Source organism: Desmodus rotundus, chromosome X (genome assembly GCF_022682495.2).
Source record: "Desmodus rotundus isolate HL8 chromosome X, HLdesRot8A.1, whole genome shotgun sequence".
Classification (NCBI taxonomy): domain Eukaryota; kingdom Metazoa; phylum Chordata; class Mammalia; order Chiroptera; family Phyllostomidae; genus Desmodus; species Desmodus rotundus.
The window spans coordinates 79,707,421-79,730,978 of NC_071400.1; positions in this window are offsets into that span (position 1 = coordinate 79,707,421).

Sequence of the window (23,558 nt, forward strand, 5' to 3'; positions counted from 1 at the left end):
TACGCTATATGAGAATAGGAATTTTGGGTGTTTTCTTTATGATTACATGCTTATGGCCAAGAAAAGTCATAGCACGTAGAAGACATATGAAAAATATGTTATGAATATAAATGTATGTAAAAGGAAGAAATGATAAGAGAGGCAAAGCTATCTGAAGTAATGGTGTTTAGGTTATCTTTTGCTACATAGAAAATGACACCAAAACTTGATGTTGTGAAGCCACAATCATTTTATTACCTCACAGATGTGTGTGTCAGAAATTCAAATAGGGTCAATGGTGTTTATAGAATTCTCTCAGTAGTGTTTCGCTGGTCTACTGAGGTGGCTTCCCTTCCACATCCGTTATCTTCACGGAGGGAGCTAGAATGCTGGGCTTCGTAGACTCTGTCAGCTGCAATACCTAGACATGGGCTATCCGGCATGACAATCTTTAAGTATTCAGACTTCATAAATGGTGGTTCCGGGCTCCAAATGCAAGTGCTCCAGGAAACAAGGAGGAAGCTCCATGGCCTTTTACAGGTTAGCTTCAGAATTCATACAACATCACTTCCCGCATACTATTTTGATGGAAGCTTCCCCAGTCAACCTAGATTCAAGGGAAGGGTACATACAGCCCACCTCTCAATGAACAGGGTGTCCATCTTGGCCATGTTTTTATTTTTTAATTGAGATATAATTAACAAATTATATTATTTTCAGGTGTACATCATAATGATTTGATATTTGTATGTACTGCAAAATGACCACCACAATAAATCTAGATAATGTTCATCACTACACATAGTTATGACTTTTCCCTTCTAATGATGACTTTTAAGATTTTAGAAGTATGTTAACTATAGTCACCAATGCTGTATACTACAACCTATGACTTTGTTATTTTATAGCTGGAAATTTGTACCTTTTGACAACTTTTACACATTTTGCTCACACCCCATCCTCACCTCTGGCAACAGCCAATATGTTCCCTATATCTATGAGCTCATGTTTTGTTTTGTTTATTTTCTAGATTCCACATATAAATGAGATTGTATAGTATTGTCTTTCTGTGTCTGACTTATTCACTCAGAATAATGCCCTTAAGGTTTATTCATCTGTGTCATTGCAAACGGCAATATTTTCTTCTTTCTGAGTGAATAATATTCCATTCTGTGTGTATATATAAAATATATACATTATATAATATAAATAATATATATTTATAAATGTAAATACCATTTATATTTATATTATATACAAATATATACAATATTCTCTGTGTGTGTGCATATATATATATACCTTTTTCTTTATCCATTTATCAGTTGACATATAACTTGTTGCCATGTCTTCGATGTTATAAATAATGCTTCAGTGAACATGAGGGTGGATTTTTTTTTGAGTTAGTGTTTTCATTTTCTTTGGATTAATACCCAGCAGTGAGATTGCTGGGTCATGTGGTAGTTTTATTTTTAAATTTCTGAGAAAACTTCACACAGTTTTCCAAAGTGGTTGCACCAATTTACAATCCCATCAACAATGCACAAAGCTCCCTTTCTCCACATCCTTGCCGACACTTTTTATCTCTTGTGTTTTTGATAACCATTCTAACAGGGGTGCAGAATATCTTATCATAGTTTGATCTGAATTTCCCTGATGATTAGTGGTGTTGAGCACCATTTCTGTACCTGTTGTACCTCTGTATGCCTTCCTTGGAAAAATGTCTATTCAGATCCTCTATTCACTTTTTAATCAGATTGTTTATTTTTTTTTTTGTCATTGAGTTATATGAGTTCCTTATGTCTTTTGGATATTAGTCCCTTAGCAGATATATGGTTAGCAAATATTTTCTTTCATTCAGTAGGTTACCTTTTCATTTTGTTGATAGGTTGGGTTTTGTTTATTTTTTTCCATGCAGAATCTTTTTAATTTGATGTAAATCCACTTGTTTATTTTTGCTTTTGTTTCCTTTGTTTTTGGTGTCAAATCCAAAAACTCATCACCAAGACCAATGTCAGGAACTACTCATCTATGTTTTCTTCTAGGAATTTTATGGTTTCAGGCCCCATGTTCAAGTCTTTGTTCCATTTTGACTTAATATTTTTGTAGGGTGGAAGATAGTGGTCCAGTTTCATTCATTTGCATGTGGCTGTCCAATTTTCCCAACACTATTTATTGAAGAGACTGTCCCTCCCCCCAAGATTGTATATTCTTGGCTTCTATGTTGTAAATTAACTGACCATATATGTGTGGGTTTATGTAAGGGCTCTGTATTCTATTCCATTGGTCTATGTGTCTGTTTTTATGCCCATACCATACTGTTTTGATGACTATAGCTTTGAGATGTACTTTGTAATCAGAGAGTGTGCTGCTGCCACCTTTGTTCTTCTTCCTTAAGATTCCTTTGGGTCTTTCAGGTATTTTTGGTGGTTCCATACAAATTTTAGGACTTTCATTCTATTTCTATGAAAAATCCCATTGGAATTTTGATAGAGATTATACTGAATTCTGGGCAAGTTTTAAAACCCTCACAGATGGCTTTTGTCAAGTGTTTTTGATTACGAGCTGTTTTTGTCACCCACGGTCTCATGAGATTGAGTTGATCCAAAGTGGATAAAATAAGTGGTGAGAAATGTACAAAGAATTATTGGCCCTTCAGTTCTGATGTGCTGCCTTCATCTTGCACTTTACATTTCCTGTGAGCCAAGCCATATTACATTTGCAAAGGATAAACTGACCTGCCTAATTATCTCATAAGGTAAACTGATCTGGGCCAGGTCAAAAGTGTGGAGTGAGATTTGAAAAGGTTGTTGGATAGAAAGCCTTACTTTGGTTTCTAAGCCTAGGGCATATGTTCCCATGCAAATTACTAGAGAATTGCTACGTTGGTTACAGAGTTTTTGTCTTGCTATTAATAAAGCAGTGCATTTTTAAACTTAGTATTGTATTTATTTTCATCACCATCATTATCATCACTATTGGTAGGCATTCATTTGCCAGGAACTGTCAGAGGGAAGGTCAGTGCTAAGATTTGCCCAGCAAAGTCCCAGCGAAACTTTAACAAGAAGTCAGAGTACTATGAAAAAACACAAAATATACTATTACTTTACTCTGGACATGATATTATCAATTAAACCTTGTTTAATATGAAACCATCAAGATTTTTCCTATTATAATATGGTTTTAATAAATAATGATATGTGATGATCAAAATACTTTGTATATTTAAATACCATAATATTGTTGTGATTGAAGTATATTAAATATTGAATATAATAATGTATACGAAATCATGATTTTTTAAATGAAATAATGTCTGACTAACAATTATCAAAATATGAAAAAAAAATTGAATTAGATGTACCTTCTGCTTCCAGTTTTGCTACTGAATTGGTAGCCTTTAACTCATTTTATTTCTCTATCAAATTTTGCCTTCTTAAATGAAAACAATAATCTCTAGGGTCGTACTCCCCAGGCAACGTGGCACTGTGCCATGGGCATACGGCAGTTCAATAAAAACTCCACAGTGTGAATGATGTTAAGATTTCTTGAACAAAATCACTAATGATGAATTTTTATTGTCCATACTACCTTCAGGAAGATAGTTAATATTTAATAGTCAGTATTGTTTTTTTTCATATAAAGATAAACCTGTTATTTTCCATTCTTGAAAAAGCAATAATTGAACTTCAGTTTTCAAAATACTCATTTTTTCCACGTGAAAACATAAAATGAACAAGGCTGTTATCTATTTCACGTAAAGTCTTTTTATCTGTATATGCACTTTATTCAACCTTTACTACTATTTGATGATTTTCACTGAGAATTAATGGTGTGAATTCTATTATTGAACACCTGTATACATGGCATATCAAGACCTCAGCAGACTGGATGCAGTAAAAAATTAGACTTCCATTATACATACAAATAGATTTATTTTTCATCTTAGGACAAGTTAATGTAGACTTCTCTCTCCCCACCTCTGTTATGGGTTGAATTTTTTCCCCTCAAAAAGATACATTTAAGTCCTAATCCCCAGTAGTTGTGAACGGGAATTTATTTGGAAATGAGGTCTTTGCAGATGTCGTGGAGTTAACAGGCAGCCATATTCAGTTAGGTTGGGCCCTCTTCCAATGACTGGTGTCTTATAAGAATAGGGAAATTTAGACACAGAAACATGCAGAGAGAACAGCGTGTGACAATGGAGGCAGAGATTGAAGAGATGCAGCTGCACGCCAAGGGACACCAAGGGACACCAAGGATTTCTGGCAGTCACCAGAAGCCGGAAGAGGGCAAGGGAGGATTCTTCCTACAGGTCTCAAAGGGAGCATAGCTTTGTTAACCCTTGATTTCAGACTTTGTTAACCCTTGATCACAGATTTGAGAGCTGTGAGAGGATAAACTTTTGTTGTTTTAAGTCACCTATTTTTTTGATCATTGCCACGGCAGCCCTAGGATACTAATATACTCACTCTCCCAATTACCCTCTAGCTAATTCTGGTCCACCACACCCCTGCATTGCTACTGCTGTCTTGTATTACATTGTTGCTGTCTGAGTAGTCATCCTTCCTAGATGGCTGTGGCTGCTAATACCGTGTCTGATCATCGACAGCCTATATCGTTAATATGTACAGTTTGCTGCTGTGTGAGGTGAGGATTCTGTCCCTAAGTCCTTCTAGCAATCCAATTCATTCTCAGCTCCTGGTCTCCAAAAAAGGAATCACTCAAACAAGCACACATGGAACACGGGAACAAGCGCCGATTCCCATCCAGTGAACTTGAAATCCTTGCAGAGCCAAGGACCATTTCTCAAAAGGAAGCACCATCACCGCCTGTACAACTTCGGAAAAACCACAGCATTCATTGCATCCCTGTCTGTTTCTTAAGAGGGTGTGGGTTTTGCATTTGTGAAATTAAAAAACCTTTCAGATGTTTACATTTTTCCCCAAACAATGGAACAATCAGCCTTCCATGCCTCCCTCTGTGACTCTGAGAATACAGTGCAGGTTTGAAGTGGCAGTTTTTCATATTCTAATAAAAAAGGTTTACGAAAACAGTACCACAACCTCCCTACCGCAGAATTTCATGTCCTGGTGGCATAGAGATATTATCCCAGCTTGCTGTAATCTAAGATAATGTTTAGGTTAACATCTAGGTCTAACATGTGCATTTTATTCAACAGAAGTTATAGATATTCTTTAATCGCCAAGGATAAAGACTTGGTGGTCTATTTATGTAAGATCTTCTGCATTTGCTGGCGTAGCTAATCATGGTCTCTTTGCTGTACCTGGCCCCATGGATGGGGGATCCAGGTACTTGCAGATAAGATGTAATATGTCCTACCGGGGCAGATGACTTAATGTCCTGCTGGGGTGCTGTCCCTTCGTATCAGCTCCTCCTGACACTCACCTTTACACACTACTATTTTTAAACCGTCTTGAATAACTCTTACAGTGTACAACATACACGGAAGGACACCTACATGACTAATACTCACTCAACCCTCTGATAGCACAGGATTGGAATCAGTATTTGATTTTCCTGATCAATTACCCTTCAGAGAGTTAGAAATAGAATTTTTAAAACGTGGATAAAGATTTAAATGATTTCCGGAGTCAAGATATAATAGATAAAACAGCATGACTCACACAGCTTCAAATTCGAAGTTGAAGAGAAAATCGTTTGCCCTGGCTGGTGTTTCTCAGTGGACTGAGCGCTGGCCTGATAACTGAAAGGTTGGCGGTTCAATTCCTGGTAGGGCCACATGCCTGGGCTGTGGGCTAGGTCCCTGGTCAATGTTTCTCTCACACACTGATGTTTCTGTCCCTCTGTGTCTCCCTCCCTTCCTCTTTCTCTAGAAATAAATAAATAGAATCTTGAAAAAAATGTCTTTCAAAATTTCTTTGCAGCCTGGCAAGAAAGATCCTGAGCTGAGGCTGTTTGAACAGCGGTCACACATCTATTTAGGTGTCAACATAAATATTAGCAACATAAATAATATGCATACTCGCCAGAATATTTACATATTGGTAAAATAAAACAATGAGAAGTTTTCTTATTTTTATATCAATATTTGTTGTGTGGAGTTTATAAAAATTTACCCAACATCTTCTTTGCGGATGGCATCCATTGCTGAATAGGATGGTTTTCCACCTTATGAGGTGAAGTGCATTGGAAATTAAGTTTAGCAGTTTGGAGCCAGTATTTACTTTAAAATGAAATAAGACGGGGTATAATACAACGGGGAGCATTAGCATGCCTTATAAAGAAAAGGGTCATTATTGCTTCATGGGACTTTTAATTCAATTTTATACATATGTATATAGATTTGTGTGCTGTATTGTGAATGACATACTGTAAAAATGTATCTCCCATAGTGGGCTATAGTCAGAAATATTTGAAAGTAACTGCAAGTCCATAGTAGTACCTTGAAATATCCCAAAGGGTATTATGACAATGAGGTGTTTATACAAAATCAAACTCGTTTATTAGAACACCCATTGATTTCTCCTTTAATTAGGAGCAATTTTCTGAATTAAAATACTACCAGATTTTTTAAAGTTCATAACCACATCAATACAATAAAAATAAAATTGCATTGCTTATTTTTGTACTTACCATACTAGGCTAATTGTGTGTGTTAAATTTAGTAAGATTTTCCATTGAAAGTACAATTATTTGTTTAGATGTTTTGCATTTTAAGCACTCAACTATTAGTGAAATAGTAAGAGTTTCCTACTTAAATTTGGAGGGTATAAAGATTTCTTTGGATAATAGCGTTACAAATTCTGTGCTTTAACTGTGATATAATCCTTTATAATATCTAGGAAAAACTTGGAACTGAGAACCATAACATAGGACTCTTACCTTATTTAATCCAGTACATAAAATAACCTCAAAAGGATATTACATCTCTTCTTGGAATAGCACCATGATCTTTTTACTCCCAGAATTGCTGGAAGCATACATTTCAGAGATTTCTCAAATGCCTGTGAATTCTAAACTTAAAAGAAGGACCAATCGAGAATTGTGATTAGAACTGCTTTGAACCCAAATAAGTCTAAGACACTTACATTAGGCTGATGAGTTGATGTAGTTGTTTTCACTACGATACCTGAAGCTTATTAATGAATAAACTTCCCTGTCTTTTAAAAGTGCAAAATCAGATCATGGCAACATCCTTTTCTTGGCTTCTCCACCCCTTTCCTAAATTTAAAAGCCTTCAGTTGCTTTCCAGTGCTCATAGGATCAAGACTAACTTCCAGGGTTTGGGGCTTTGGCCACATTTGGTTGGCTCTTGAATACCTCTCTGGCCACATACCTCTCCATCTCAAGTCTTACCTCATTCCCTCCTCTCTGCTACACTGGCCTCCTTTTATTCTTTCTTACAGCCGGGGGCCAGGCCATGTGCCATGCTCTTTCCCATTCTCCAGCCAGAGAGCCATCCTGTCTATTATTCCCAAAACTTGGAACACTTATCCGTCCCTCCGTCCGTCCATCCATCCATCCATCCATCCAACCATCCTTTCAACAGTTTATTATCCATACCTTTTATTACCTAAAGGAATACCTATTACCTTTATTATCCTTATGGAGCTTACATTTTATCACAGGTCAAGGGAGACAGAAACTAATGTGATTAAATAAAATGTGTAGTATGTCAGAGGCTGTAAGTTTTATGGAGGAACATAAGAGAGGCAAGAGTGATGGGGCCTGTCGGGCAGTTACGATGGTGAGGGGTGATAGTAATTTTAAATAGGTCACAGACAATATCAATGAGAGAGTGAGCAAACATCTAGAAGGAGACCAGGGACAAGGCCGTGATGTTCTGTAAGTGGAAGTGTCGTCCAGGAAGGTAAAATAGCAAGTGCAAAACTCCTAAGGTTGGTATGGGCTGAGAGTGTTTCAAAAACAGCAAAAATGAGTGCGTTGAGTGAGTAATAACGAGAGTAGTTTGAGATTAGGTTAGAGAGAAAGGGAGAAGGCAAGAGTGGAATATGTGGCTCTTACAGGCCATGTACAGGTGTACACTTTACTTTTATTTAAAATGAAATAAATAGGAGGCCGTTAAATATTTGAATAGGGAAGTATTTTGTGTGCCTTATTCTTTTTTATCTATTTATTTTTTATTTTTACTTATTTATTTATTTATTTATTTTATTGTTGTTCATGTACAGCTGTCTGCATTTTGCCCCCACCATGCCACCCCCACCCCAGCCAGCCCCACCCCACCTCCCTCAATCCTTCCCCCTTTTGGCTTTGTCCATGGGTCCTTTATACACGTTCCTTGATGGCCCTTCCCCTATTTTCCCCCATTATCCCCCTCTCCCTCTCCCCCCTGGTTACTGTCAGTTTGTTCTTTATTTCAATGTCTTTGGTTACATTTTGCCTGCCTTATTCTTAATTAACTAATTAGTCGATTAAAGTTTATGGTCTATAGATTACACGCCGCTGGTGTTCTGAGAATAGACTGCAGCGAGGCTAAAAGATGACGCGGGGAGGCTGCTCAATACCTTCAAACTTTTTTAATGGATGTGCATTAAAAAATTTTCTCAATGAGAAAATATTTTCATTGAGACTCATGAGACTCACCATATACAGGTAGACATATATGTATATGTGTGCATATATATGTATATGTAAACGGAAATAAATTTTTACCAAAGAATATTTACTCTTTCATGTGTTATGCAGTTCAGTCTTTTCTAGTTGATTATTTCCTTTGACTGCTTTACTGCTCTTAACAAGACACTACTAAATACAGGGCCCGGCAGCAGGAAGGCCTGCTTGAGTGTGGTTGGTAAGGTAATAATATGGGTGTGATAATTTATAGTTTTAATTTGAACACTCTACCTAAAATGTCCTATGGTGTGCTTGAGCGTGATATTGTTATGTTACAGAATGACATGCGTATGATTTTGGAATAAAAGATTTTGTAATAAAAAGGGGCATTATTTGTGCTGGACCCTGTACATTAATTTTATGACTTATTAATGAGTCAGAACCCAAAAAACTTATAGGAGGATATGACACAAAGTAGGAGAGGGATGGTGACAGCTTGAATCAGAGAAGCAGCTTCGGAGCCGGGGAGATGTAGTTACATTGTAGATATATTTTAAAGCTAAGGTGTGAGAGAAAGTGAGGATAAGTGAATGACATCAAATCTTGTGGCCTGAGAAACTGGGATATCGGTGTGGCTGTTCACAGAGATGGAGAAGGCACTTGGGAGAGCAGATCTGGTGGAAGTAGGTAGGAGAGATGAAGGGCCATGTTTTGGAATTTCGACACTGAAATGTGTATTTTATATTCAGAGGGGGACCATGAGTTGGCCATTGGGTCAATAGGAAAAAACTACAAAACAGAGATACTTCAGTTTTTCACTCTCATTTACAGAGCTCAGCTGAATCATTTCTTCTTTAAAGAAGCCCTCCCTACCGTCCATGGAGAATTCAGGAGCTGCCATTATAGGAATTGAAGCAACATGCATCTCACCTTGACACAGCCGAAGGCTTACATGTATGTGTGGTTATTTGATCAATGCCTTTCCACCTCCCCCCAAGGCCTGAGCATTCCATTAGGACGGGAATATTTACTCACCACAGGATTCTTAGCACTTAGCACAGTGCCTAGCATATATTAAACGAATATATCATATATACATCATATATCACACATGCATATCATATATACCATATATAATCACATACATCATATATCTGATATATACATATATCATGTGTGTGTGTGTGTGTGTGTGTATGCCTCTTATTGCACCCATACAACTAACCACACATCAAATGAAGCAAAGCAGGCTGGAATGAGAGATTGGAAAAATTAGCCTCATTCTCACTATGGGAAATTATCTGTCTTTTTCTGGTGATTTCGGTCATTGCAAGGCAAAGCCCATAATATTGGAGGGTGGAATCTTTTATGAGGCCTGCCTGTAGCTGGAACAGAGTGAGGGAAGGGAATGGTAGAAAATAGGCTCAAAGAAACAGGACTCCAATCCAAGTGCAATGAGAAGCCATTGGAAGAATTAAGAGTGAAGGTGATGCAGTCTGCTAAATCCTTTTACAATACTGCTCTGGTTTTTGTCTGAGACAGGTGTGCAGCGGAGCGAGCGCAGAGGCACACAGAGCAACCCTGAAGCCAACTGCGGTGATCCGGTGGTAGAAGACGGTGACTGAGAGTAAGCTGAGGGAGGTCCTGGAAACTCACAGCATGAGACAGTTGAGGGTGAAGCTCACAGGATTTGATAAGAGTCTGTTGTGGCAGGTGACCGGAGGATTGATACGTGGTGTTGCAGAAAAATAGATGACAGCTAGGTTTTTTAGGCCTAAGCAACTTGGTAAGCGATGGAGCAATTAACTGAGATGGGCGAAGAGCAAATTATTTGGTGGGAAAGTGGGGGCAGTCAAGATCTTGAAATGGCTTTTAGATATCTAAATGGACAAATGGTATAGGCAGTTCATCACAAGTCTAGATTTCGGAGGAAATGTTAGAGTTGGGAAATCAATGTTGGGAAGCACAGGACTGTGTAAGATGTCTGCGTATTTGCAGAAGACACTTTCCCGGTGTCTGAAAGACTTAACTTCTTGTCACACATCAAAGTTGTTCAATTTGAGATCTTGTATAGAGAGACAATTTGAATACAAACCCAAATATATGTTTGCAATGGAGAGGAATTTATGTGAACTTATGTGATTACGTAAACTCTCCTACTCAATATTTGTCATGTATAGAATCTGTCTCTATTGCATCTTTTTAAACCATTCAGAGGGCACTTATTAACTATTTATGTGTATGCCTTATACGTCCTGTGTATTGTAAGTTATATAGAGGCATAACCTAAATGACAAGTGCTTATATTTGTAGCATTTCACAGCGACCAACCTACTCTCACATACATTATTTCATGAGCCCTCACATTTCTTGTGCATATTCTACTTTACCCATTGTTCTGGTAATATTTTGCTACAGAACAGGTCTGCTACATTTGTAATTATTGTATAATGTTTTTCTCTCTATGTGTATTTACCTAATTTTTCCAATCAAATGAACTGCATCAAGACCCTTCTGTAAATGTCACACACGAACTGTTCAAGTGTCAGTATTGTAATCCACAAGGAAATGGTCCATCAGGATCACACAAGGCTACAGTCAAAGGGGAATTGAGGTTTTAGGGGCTGCAGGAGAATGACTTATAGGTAATGGGACATGATCTTGAGGAGCTGAGAAACTATTTGAAGACACCCGCTCACTTTCTACTGGAAAACCTCTGGACCTGTCCCGTGTAGTATACGGGAGTGTGTTGGGTTTACATGAGCCACCACAAATGGTGTTTCTGGTATAGAGCCTTGTAAAGGCTTGTGAGAGCCTCTACCTCTGGACTCAGAGTTATGGTAACAACCAGGATGAGGAAGATTATTGTAAATACAAGAATCGACCTAGGAAACATCCTGAGCAGCAGGGGACATTGGAACATATTCAGAGAGTGAACAGAAAAGTCTTTTCTAATCTTTCATCTCTAGTGTCGAGAGATTTTCAGCGTGAAAGCAACATTCTCTCTTCTTTCTTATTTTTGAAGTATATTTCATTGATTATGCTATTACAGTTGTCCTTTTTTTCTCCCCTTTCTCCCCCTTATTCCCCTCCACCTGGTACCTCCATTCCCTCCAGCATTCCACCCCTCCCCCCACTTAGGGAGAGAATCTTAAAAGCAGCAAGAGAAAAGGAGTTACCCACAAAACATTCTCTCTTCTAAAACACTCCCACTCTATGGAGATACCAGAAGAGAATGCTTAAATTTAGATCATTCTAGTAACAAAAATTTCAAAGAAATCACCCCCCCCCCGCCACAAATGATCTGAAAGAATGGGAAAGTGTAGCGATTCAGATCACCCTTGATTGTGTAGAAAATATTTCTTAAAAATCTTTCAGAGTCCATGACAGAAATCTAAAAACATCAACTTAATTTCCAGTCTCTTAGGGGAAAAATAATCTTTGCTTCCCTAAAATACACTTATTTCAAACTGTGTTTTCTAAAATATCTGCGTTAAGAAAAAACCCCACTGATCACCATGCAGATTCCTGAAAGTTCTCTCTCGCAATCGGTGGTACCGCTACATAGAAGTAATGATAGTGCATGAAACATACATCTAAATACGTGTCAGCATTATCTGCTAAAAGAAACTCCATGAAACTCCATGCAATGCCTCTTTTTAGTATACTAGAGATGTGCCATATTGGATAGCTTCTAGGATGCCACGATCTAGTCAGAATTAAAGCGGCAGAGTTTCAGTTCATCATACTACGTTATATTCTAGTTGGGCAGTTCCAAGAATAAATGACTGCAGCTGATAATCTGAAACCCCTTGACATGATATTATTTGTATGTCTTATTTTTCTAGTGGCACTTACTTTCTGGTGTAGAGTAAATGAAAGTTGAGCAGGAAGTTGTTCATGGAATGCCTGTACTTGAAAGGATGCCCTTAGTGAAGAGCATCTGCAATGTAAGCAGCGCCGTACAAATAACCGACTTTTCCAAAGAGCAGCGGTCTAGCCTCTCTAATCTCAAAGCTTTTTGCCGAAGAAAGTGCTAAGAAGTTTATCTTTTCTATTTGTTGAAATAAATACAATGGTAAAATTGGAGATAAGAAAGATTGTAATTGTTTCTTTTTTGTTGTTTGAACAGCCACACAGGAGAGTTTCCAGGCAGACTTCAAACTAACTTTTGAAGATGTTTGTAATAGAATAAAATATGAGCAACATTTTTTGCTACCTGCTCTTTCCGTCTTTCAAAGCTTCACCTTTTCAGAGGTTCACAAAATCTTGTTTCATTTTTCAAATATACATAGTTTCCCTTTTGGGGATTCATACATCTGTTCTTCTATGGTTGCTTATACAAGCAGTATATACAGTCACATAGAGTTTATTTTTTCAATGTGATATTGTAAACGTTACCCTACAATTTGCTTGTTCCATGTAAAATACTTCACAGGCATATTTGAATGCATTTACATGCAATTTTATCCCATGCTTATTTTTTTAAATGGAATTTCATCTGGAAATATATGTAAAGTAAAATATATGAATCATAAGTGCACAGCTTAGTCCATTTTTACAAAATGAATGACAGGTATATTTATCATCCAAAACAAGGTTACAAGCGTTATAAGAACTTCAGAAGCTTCCTTGTTGCCAGGTCCCAATCATGGGTTTCTTGTAAAAAGACTCAGTTTTATTTTTTATCACCATGAACTGTTTTTACCTTCTTTTAACCCTTATATAAATAAAATCACAGAATATGTACTTGTAGGGTTTGGTTTCTTGCACTCAAATTTTGTCTGGAGAATACATGTAATTTTTTGGAATGTGGCAGTATCCACTCACTTTCATTTCCGTATAGCATTCATTTCGATGCATGTGGTCATATATTTTTATCAATTTTATTGTCGATGGACATGAAGGGTTTTTGTACTTTAGCTATTATGGGAAATGCTGCAATTTTTGTTCCTGTCTTTGATGCAGGAAGTTTTGTCGTTGTTCTTGGGGATGCACCTAAAGGTGGAATCTGTGTGTCCTGCAGGATGCATAATTTTTGGTTTAGTATATTCTGCCAATAGTTTTTCAAAACAGTTTTATAGATTTTCACTCCCATAAGTAATGAGTAAGACTTACAATCACTCCACATTTTTGTCAATATTGAGTATTTTCAGTTTTGTTTTATTTTGATAGTTGCCATTACAATGCATGTGTAGCTGTTTTGCTCTATGGATTAAGTTTAATATCTTAATGCTTTTGAAATGTTTATCATCTTTTCATATTTTCATCGGCTATTTGAATATCCACTTTGGTGAAATATTTATTCAAAGTTTCATTCATTTTGTTCAAATTGGGTTTCTTTTTCATTGATTTGTATTGATTAGTAATCAGTACTTTATTCGGGGGACTACTAGCTTTTTATTTTTGTTTATTTTATTTTATAGAGAGGGGAAGGGAGAGAGAAAGAGGGAAACATCAATGCGTGGTTGCCTCTCATGCGCCCCCTACTGGAGATCTGGCCTGCAACCCAGGCATGTGCCGTACACTGGGAATCAAACCAGTGACCCTTTGGAGCCACACCAGCTAGAGCGTAGCCTTTTATTTTTACATACATACACATGTCAACATATCATTTCCTAGTCTGTGTTGTCATTCTTCAGTCTCTTACTGAGGTCCACTGTTGAATAGAATTTCTTGTTTTAATAAATATGCCAGCCTTTTAAATTTAAGCTTAGTGCTTTTACATCCTATTTGAAAAAAAATGACCATCCCAAGTTTATGAAGCTATTCTCCAATGTTACAAATCGTATTCTTTTTAAAAAGGAGCTGCATAATATCTATCCCATAGTTTGGTTTAATATCATTGCTTCAAATAGTTTCCAACTGAAAGATATTTAGGTTGTTTTCAATGGATGAGTTCTTCTAAGTAAGGCTTTAATAAAAAAAAAAAACTTCACATATATCCTTATATACAGGTGATTTTATTTCTGTAGGCTAGATTCTTGAGGAGGGATTGATGGGCAACAGATGTACATTTTAATAACTATTCTCAGGTAATTTTCTTAAAATCTATCAATTCTTCCACACTAGGGAATATGATGGCCTTTTTTCTCACTTTTCCAGCGCCGAATCGTTTTTTAAAATTTATTCTTTCTTCTATCTGATGGGCAAGAAATATTACCTTCTTTTGCCTTTTAATCACTGTGAGAAATTTGGTGCCATTTCATAAGTCTATTGGCTGCAAGTCCTCTTTTGTGGATTTTCTGTTCAGGTTACGTATCCGTTTTTTTCTTATTGGATTGTGCTTTTAAAATCAATTTTATAGAATTTTATTAGACATTAAGCCCTTGTCTGTTGTTCTCTCAGTGTACTGTCTTTTCACTTTATTATAATGTCTTTGGCTTTATAGAAATTTTGACTTTTTATGTAGTCGAAAGTGACAATTTTCTCTTTAGAGTCATCTGGGTTTAGTGTTTGGTGGAAGAATGTCCCCATAACTTAAACTGTTATAGATTGAGCTTTTTTGAGGGTTTTATATTGTATATATGGATCTTTCATCTGTCTGGAATTTATTTTTTATATAGTTTATGTTACGGGAGTCCAACTTTATGAAAACATCATTATATATTCCATATTTTACTGAAAGAATGAAATGTGATATTCAGTGTATTCTTTTTGTCCATCCCTGTCCCTGTCCCATACTGATCTCATTACAGTCGCATGGTTAATATAATATACAGTCTGATTACAACTTTTGTCATTTAAAAACACATGGCTGGACAATTCTCACACTTTTATTCTTTTCTGAAATAGGAGCTGTGCTATATCTCTGAATATTTCCTCCTCGATGAACTTCTTAGAAAGAAAATACCTAAAAAGATCCCAGACTTGGGAAACCTCAGAGGTCTGCCTGCAAACAACTACACAGACAGATTCTCAGTAGCCACGACTCCTTGGGCTGAAGAGTCGCTCTATGTTTAATCTACTGGCATTCTGGAGCTCAGCCTAACTGCTACATTTTTGTCAAAATAAATTATCTGCTAAATACAAAATGTCCTGGCACTGGGACACAGGGAGGAAAAATAATCTGTTTTTAATCTGAGCATTATAATGGGAATGGAAGAGGGTTCCTGATAAAATTGCCTCGATGAAGGCACTCAGTTGAGTGTTTGGAAGGCCTTTCATCACAACGTGTTTCAGACCAGATTGCCGATTGGAATCCCCTGGAAGCTCTGTACGTGACGACGCCAAGGTGAGAGCCCAGACAATCCACCGTTGCCTCCGAGGATGGAAACCAGGCATTAGGGTTTTGTACAGCTCCCTGGATGATTCCACTGTCTAGCAATGGTGGAGAACCAGTGTTTCTTAGAAGAGGATAAAAATCTACTCTGAGTGGAAATGGAAAACCAAAAATGAAATTCCTTAGCTGTTGCTAGGCCCCTTGCCAAGCTCTTCTTGTAAAGTAAATTTTTCATTGGTAGGTGGTGGAGAGGGTTTAGCGTGACGGGGCTACTGCAGGGAGAAGTGCAGGATGAATTGCTTGCGCCTAGGATTGGGGTGGGGCAGGGGAGTAAGGATGCTAACCAAATGAAAGGCACTCCAATAGTTTTTAGAAAATAAAGTCATATGAGCTGTTTATAGCCCAATCTAATTCTAGCCTCAGTGGTGGGAGGAAGAGATGGAAGGAGGCAGGCAGAGTGAATATACACACTGAAGGAAGAAGGGTGGGTAGCTTTGGCGGAAGCTCCTAAGAAATGATTCTCCTTGGCCTATGTTCCCCATTCCTGGTCAGTGCATTCAAGTCAGGATACAACGGGTGGGGTACACACGTGTAAGTGACCCAGATAGCTAAAGCGAGTGGCCCTTCTCCTCAGTGTAGTCCTCTTATAAGTGGCAATGCTAAATCATTCATGACCTCATGTGCTGCTTTTGGCAAGCGGCTCTCTAATTGCTCCTGTTTTCGCATCGATTCTGCGCAGCGTGGAAACGCGAGTCTCCAACTTGCTTGTGGATTTATTGACCACTGACTGGGTCCCTCCTCAGCTTTCACCTTCCAGGCCTCGCCCACTCTATTTTGGAGTCGGGAGCTGGGAGCAGCACCTGTTTCCTCCTCTTCAAGGATGGGCTGGGCGTTTTGACGCGCCCCTTCCAACCAACGCAGGTGTCCTCGGTGTTTCTCCGTTTGCCTGCTCACGGTCCCCCCACCCCCTTCCCCCGCCCACGCCTCCCTATTTCGGTGGCAGAGGGCCTGAGTACGCGATAAATACGCCCTCAGGAGACAGATCCCTCAAACAGCTACCTGCTTTGGAGAGCGTCTGGCGGACAGCGCGGACCCACCTGCCTCCCAAAGTTTAGGGCGCAGGGCAGCGTCGCTATGGCTCAGCTGGGGGGCCCGGCCCAGGCCCGGGAAGATGCTGCTGGGGACGGATTCACCGACGTCATCAAGAGCCGCGCTGGTAGGACCTCGTTTTCTTGCTTTTTAGTGTGGGGGTGTATTGCCTACCCGCTAGTCTTCGGAGGAGGCTGAGCTCTGGAAGTTAGCGCGTGGTTTCTGAAAGTTGTGGCGCTGAGCAGAGGCGCAGCGGGGGACTGTCACCGCAGCCCTGCGCGTGGGGAGGGCGGGGAACCACGCAGGGCGCGTCCGAGGCAGGAGGGAGTGCGGCTCTCCGGGAAAGCAGAAACTCAAGTTTTCCTTTCGGGCTTAATAGATTATTGCGATTTTTGGTTTTTCAGAAAGCCACGGAATGTCGGTTTTATTGTAGGATGGTCATTTGTTTTAAAAAATTAAATGTAAAGGAATAACCAGACCGATTCAAAACACGTTTTCGTAGCCTTTGAGGATGGACCAATTGGGGGTGGGGCAGGAGGAGGCATGCCTGCTTAGGGAGTGGCCAAGTACAGAGTTAAGATATCCGAGAAGTTTCACCTCCCTTTCTGTGCTGAAGGAAAATGAGTGTGTGTAGGTGTGTAGGGCGGGGGGGCGGTTATGAAGGCTTCCATGCCAGGAGCAAAACGATCAGTTGAAAAGCAGTAAAACAGCAGCATTCAAAAGTGCAAGGCTTCTGCTGCGCTTCTGTAGCGCGCTCCCCCGCCCCCATGTGTAAATTTCATTTGTAATGAATCTTCTGGTGTCGGTAGTCTGGCCTACATATGCAAACGCTTGTAAACCGGCATAGGTATTTAAAGCTGGAAATGGAAACAGCTGTTAAGTTTTCCCAAAGGAAGAGTTTTCAGCTGCTTGAATCCACTCCTCTCGCCCTTGGAAATGAACCAAATTGTGGACAGCAAAATAACAGCATTCCAGGTTTCTTTACATACGTTGCTGAATGCTGAAGAGAACAGAGGTAAAGTCGCCGGCCAAGTGTTTGCCTGGAGGGAGGTTAAAGGAACTATCGCAGTAGAAAAGACAAAACGAGTAAGAAACACAGGAGTTGGGGAAGCTACAGATCAGGAAAGAGTTCAGAAGACGGTGGAGAACGATCTCCCTTCACGAATGGTATACGTTGTTAATGATGCCTAGAAGTCAAAAACCAAGGGGTACCTCTGGCAATGCCTGGGAGCAATATTTATTTCCAATTTTAAAACCACACTTACCTTCTTTTTCTCATCCCATTAATAACCGAACATGGTTTCAGCTTTTAAAGATAAACTTTTAAAAATGGAGTGCCCTTATTCAGCAGTTAGGATAATAGAATTGGCTTTAAGTAGTTACCCTCAAATAACTTAAAAAATACATTAGGTAGTTTCATGCATTGTTTTAAAATTGCTATTGTCTCTACATTTTGTCACACGGTACTGACAGTGATCTTTTAGCTATAATCATCTGAAATATGCAGAAAATATGAAACCTGTTAGAAAGTATTATTTTGGAAAGTGTGTTAATTTGAGGGTTGATTCTACAAAGTAATTCTGCTTACCATTGAGCTATGTCTACGCTTGTCAGTGTGTGAGAGGAGAAAAGGTTCTGTAAAATTCTTCTCAAAACTAGAGTCATGGGGCTTCAGGTGTTTTCTGGAAATGGCTACTTTAACTCCATCCCTAAAGAAAATTCAATCTACCTTTGTATAACTTTGGATGCTGTATTAGATGTTAAGTTGAGAATCACCTTTCAAAATTCAGTGATTTAATTGTGTGTGTGTGTGTGTGTGTGTGTGTGTGTTATATTTGTGAAATTAAGCTAAGAAGTTGACATGGGCTGAGTGATAATTCCAACAGGTTATGAATTTTCAAAGTCTACCTTTATCTTTTTGATTGGTTCTTCCCTTTGAGGGTTTAGAGGCTATTAGAGAAACTAAAATTCAATGTGCTTGGAATATTTCGGTTTCTGTACCTTTATGAAACCAGGGATTGTGTTTTGTATTATCTTCTAGGTTTTGATTTTGCTGCAATTCTGAAGCAGAAGGGGTGGTTGCTATTAATAAATGCTTTTTGTAGCCAATTGCTATGGGACACAAAAAATAATGTGGGTGGAGCTAACAGCGATGCCAAAAAAAAGCAAGCTAACAAGTTGTTACATCGGCAATTCTTATTTTTCTTCCCCCTTTCTCTCTCATGTATTAGTTTATCTGTAGACCTAGTTAAATGGGAAGAGGGTTTTAGATATGTTATTACTATGTTTCAAAGGACATAAAAATAAAGTTTACATAAGAGGCTAATTCTATTTTTAGTGGCATTATTGGAGATAGTTTCATATACTGCACTCAACAGAACTTCCTTTTAAAAATTGTGGACATGGCATGGTGATTCTGACCTACAAGTTCCTGTAGAATGATTTTATGGGATGGTCTTGGTTTATCATTTGATGAGAAGTCGCAACAATGTGGAACTTCTAGTATCATTTATTTTTTCTCCTCACAGCTGCATACTCTTAACTCATTTTGCAAGGGGCAATACACGTACGTGGTTACGGTTTAACGTACAGGACTTCAATAATCTTTATGTAGACACCACACTGAGAGAACGCTTAGGCCTTGGGTGAAAAACTAATACACAATAACCCAAACCGGAACTTTTCAGTCTTTCAGATGTAAATTTCAGATATCTTAAAGGCAAAATGTCTGCATTTCAAAGCATCTCAGTACAGTGTGTTTACAACTCTTTTCTTCTTTGGGTACCGCAAATACACACACTTGATCTATTGATTGGGTATGCTTTACTATGTTAGAAATAGCTCAATGTAACAGAAATAGCCCCATGCTGTTAATCTTTTTAAACCAAATGTAAATTTAGCCCTGATTTCTTTTGACTTTTTTTTTTTGTGTGTGTGTGTGTGGGGGGGGTCTTATTCATTTGGCATCTCTTGGCACATCCTTACATGTTTTACTGGCATAGGATAATACATGAGTAATTGAATAAAGTGTACCTATGGGTTTGTGTTGTGAAAGTTTTTTTAACCTCTTGAACACTAAAATAAATTCAGGTATTTTCTTCAGAAGAATATTAGCTAAGCAGTTTTGCTTTAAGAGAAGGTATGAAAAAGATGATTCTGGTCTGAGGCTGGAGTCTTCTATAACAAAATCTTTTTGGTGTCAATTTTGCATTGATAGATTTCATATTTTATTCGAAATTCCAACTGTGGAAGATTGTTATATCAGAACTTGATATATCTTATTTTGCCTATCCATAGTACTTTAAAAGAGCCTATTGTGAAAAATAATATATAAGAATCTGAATGGCTATTTTGAAACACTTCACTTTTCTTTTGGTATTTTAACTATCCTTATTAAAAACAAGAATGGAATGTAATGTAACTGAACTTTATTTTTTTCAGTTTGAATGCATACTCTTAAATTATACCCTTACAGTACTGTGCCACTAACAATTGGATATTCTTGCAATAAATCAACAATGGCATTAGACAAAGAATTGGGGATTTTACAAGGGGAAAAGTAATAAATCAGAAGATATTGTGAATAAACATTTTTTTTCAGAACTGCCAATTATTTCAATTAGAAATAATTTCTTACTAGGCCATTTTATACCTGAAGAATCACTCTGGTAATGAAGCATGTACTTATCCATCAAAGGAAAATTATATTCTCATCATTCTCAAGGTGTGGGATAATTTATTATGCATATTTTTACAATGCCTGTTTTGTTTATTGTGCATATTTTTACAATACCTACTTTGGTGCTTAAGTTAAAAAAAAAAAAAAACAAGTGCTGAGATGTTGCTTTGCTTCAGTATATAATGATTGTTCTCCACAGAAACTTACGAAGGAAATTGTAGGGAATACATTTCATAGATAACAGCTTCTAAAGTATGTTGTGCTAAATTGTAAGTTTTATTCTGTTTTAAAAGGTAATTGGGTATGATAGCATCCCTATTGCAGAAATAGATCCAAGGTCTGGAAGATTAGAGACACTTCCATTATCATTCTGGATTACAGAGAGAGCCATGGAAATTTATGGGAGGTAAAATATGTTTTTACGCAAGTTATTCGACATTACAGCCATGTTGTTTTTGAAAGCATTTATTACATTTTCTCTGTCATAATAGTGAATTAGATTCTATTCTTTCCTCCGAGGAAGAAAATTGGAAATTTTCATATTGAATTAGCGAGCACATTTGCCTTGAGACTGGGAACAACTTCTAAGCTTCTACTTAAAGTTTTGGATAAAGTTGATAGCTGCTTTCAATTTAATAAATTTAGCCAATTTATCTTGACAGTCAGTAATTTCTAGCTGCAAGTGCCTCACTGTGGAAACCCTTTTCTCTATCATAATGAAATTGAAAGTATCATTAATGAACTCAAGTAGTTTTGTGAGAATGTAGTCAGTAATGTTAGGGAAATGCACAGTGATCTACAGGAGCTGGCTTGCACTGGCTCACGAGAGCCAATTGTGTGACTCTCTTCCAATGTCTACGTTCAGTGACATCATGTTGGTTTCATAAAATTAACACGGCGGGATTGTTCATACCACAGCAAATGCTACTAATCGGGTCTTTTTTTATTTGAGGGGGTAGTTAGCTATTAAATATTTACCAGTAAAACACTGGAAATGTTAACGATGAGGGAAATATAAACTTAAAAAAAATCCATTATGTTGAGGCTGAGTATCAGTTAGGTATGCATTCCACTGAAAGTAACAGAATAACCAGCTCACCGTGGCCTTAACACATTTTACAGAGGGTACCTGGAGGCAGGCTGCTTTGGGCTTTGGATTGACATCTCAGTAATATCAGAGCTGGTGTTTCTGTCTTTCTCATGGTCTTTTCTTTCTGATTGCAAGTCAACAATTGTTGGGACACCATTTGAGGCAAGAAGAAAGGGGGAAAAAAAGCCAACAGTTGTATCTCTTCCAGACTCCCTACAGCAGCCTGCTGCCTATGGGTCATGGTCATATGTGTTCCACGGTCATCTTTCGATGCAAATGATGATCAGATTGTGAATGTTTAGTTTTATAGCCTGTAAGGAATCTTGGTAAGGGAATGGAGATGCTGTTAGGCTATGCAGTCATAGGAACTGGTTTACTTCTTTTACTTCTTAATTGTTGAGGCTTTCGTCATAGTAACGACTATAGTACAGTTTAAAATATCAGGTGTTCCGGTTTATGGAGTAAATTTACTGACGTTAGGCTTGGGTCTTGAACGCTGACTTCTCCTTCTCCTAGAACAGGTGAAACCCTTCATAGCACGTGGACTTCAAGATTGAATAGCTGTGACTCTGTGTCCCTAGTGTAGGGACCTGAAGTCATCCTTTCAATTTTGTTCTCCAGTGAAACCTGACCTAATGACATGAAACTGACATGCTATTTTGAGAATGGGTATAATTTCACTCTGGCAGATGACCGCAACTGCAGACGTGCCCCAAGACAAGCCTAGCATGTACGCGGACATGCTATAGGGCTATATTTTAATCTAAGAAAGCTGGCTGTGACTACCTATGAACATCTTCACAACCTGTTCTGTCATTATGGTTACTAAAAGCTCTTCCACTTGACGCAATTTTTACTTTAAAATGCCCCCATCTGCTCTGTCCCTTCTCCTCACTACCCACCACCCCTTCTTGTAACATCAGTTACAGTACTGAGGATGGGCTATTAATTCTGTATTACCTATGGTAGGACAGTTCTATTATCACGTGACTGTCCTGAGGAATCATCTTTCATTTGTCAAAGCATCACAAAAGTGGGTAGAAAATTGAAAAAAAAGACACTATTTTGTGACTTGAACATATTTCAAATATAATAATTTTCCACGAATGTATTTATTTTAAAGAAGTTCAGACTCAAAGCAAATACTAACAAGCATTAAATCCGTGGCATAAGTTTGCTGAAGATGAAAGGGGGGCTGAATTTTAATCAAGGAGTAAAAAGACAGGTGGTAGGTTTCACCGAGTGGGGAAGTCACTGGATGTCAGTAGTCACATACTCGACTCGAAGTTAAAGAATATTGGCCAGGCTCTTCCGAACCCTGACAAGCAGAAATTATCATTTGTACATGACTGAATTTGGAGGCAGGAATAACTTGTGATACCCCTGGCAATAATTCTTTGTAGTGAACAATGTAACTACATGTGGAATACTAAAAAAAAATAAATAAATAAGAATGCTTGGGCACCTCCTACAGAGCCTCTGATTTATTTTGATTGGGCGGTGTGGACCGGGTACTGAGTCTCCACCCGGAATTCTAACGAGCCTCTGGTTTTGAGAGGCTCTGGCTTCCCCCTCCCGAACTTGGCGTTTGGTTTTTGGTGTATGTTGAAGATTCCTTTTCCCCCTATGATTATTGTATGTGAAAGACAATTGGCAGTTCTCAACTCACAGACTCTCAATTATTTATAACTACAAAAATTGTCTATAACCCTCTAGACACTGTGAAAATACCACCTAGTGTCTATTATAACTATTGTGAGAAAATCAGAGATAAGAAGACACATGAGACAGAATAGTAGAAAATAACCTGAAAATTAGCAGTAGCTGCCTGAGCTTACCAGTTATAGCCTGATTAGTCATTCATAAATGTGAAATAATCGACTTCAGTTGCATTTTTTTTCTAACGTTTATCTGAAATAAGCTACATTGCCCAAATG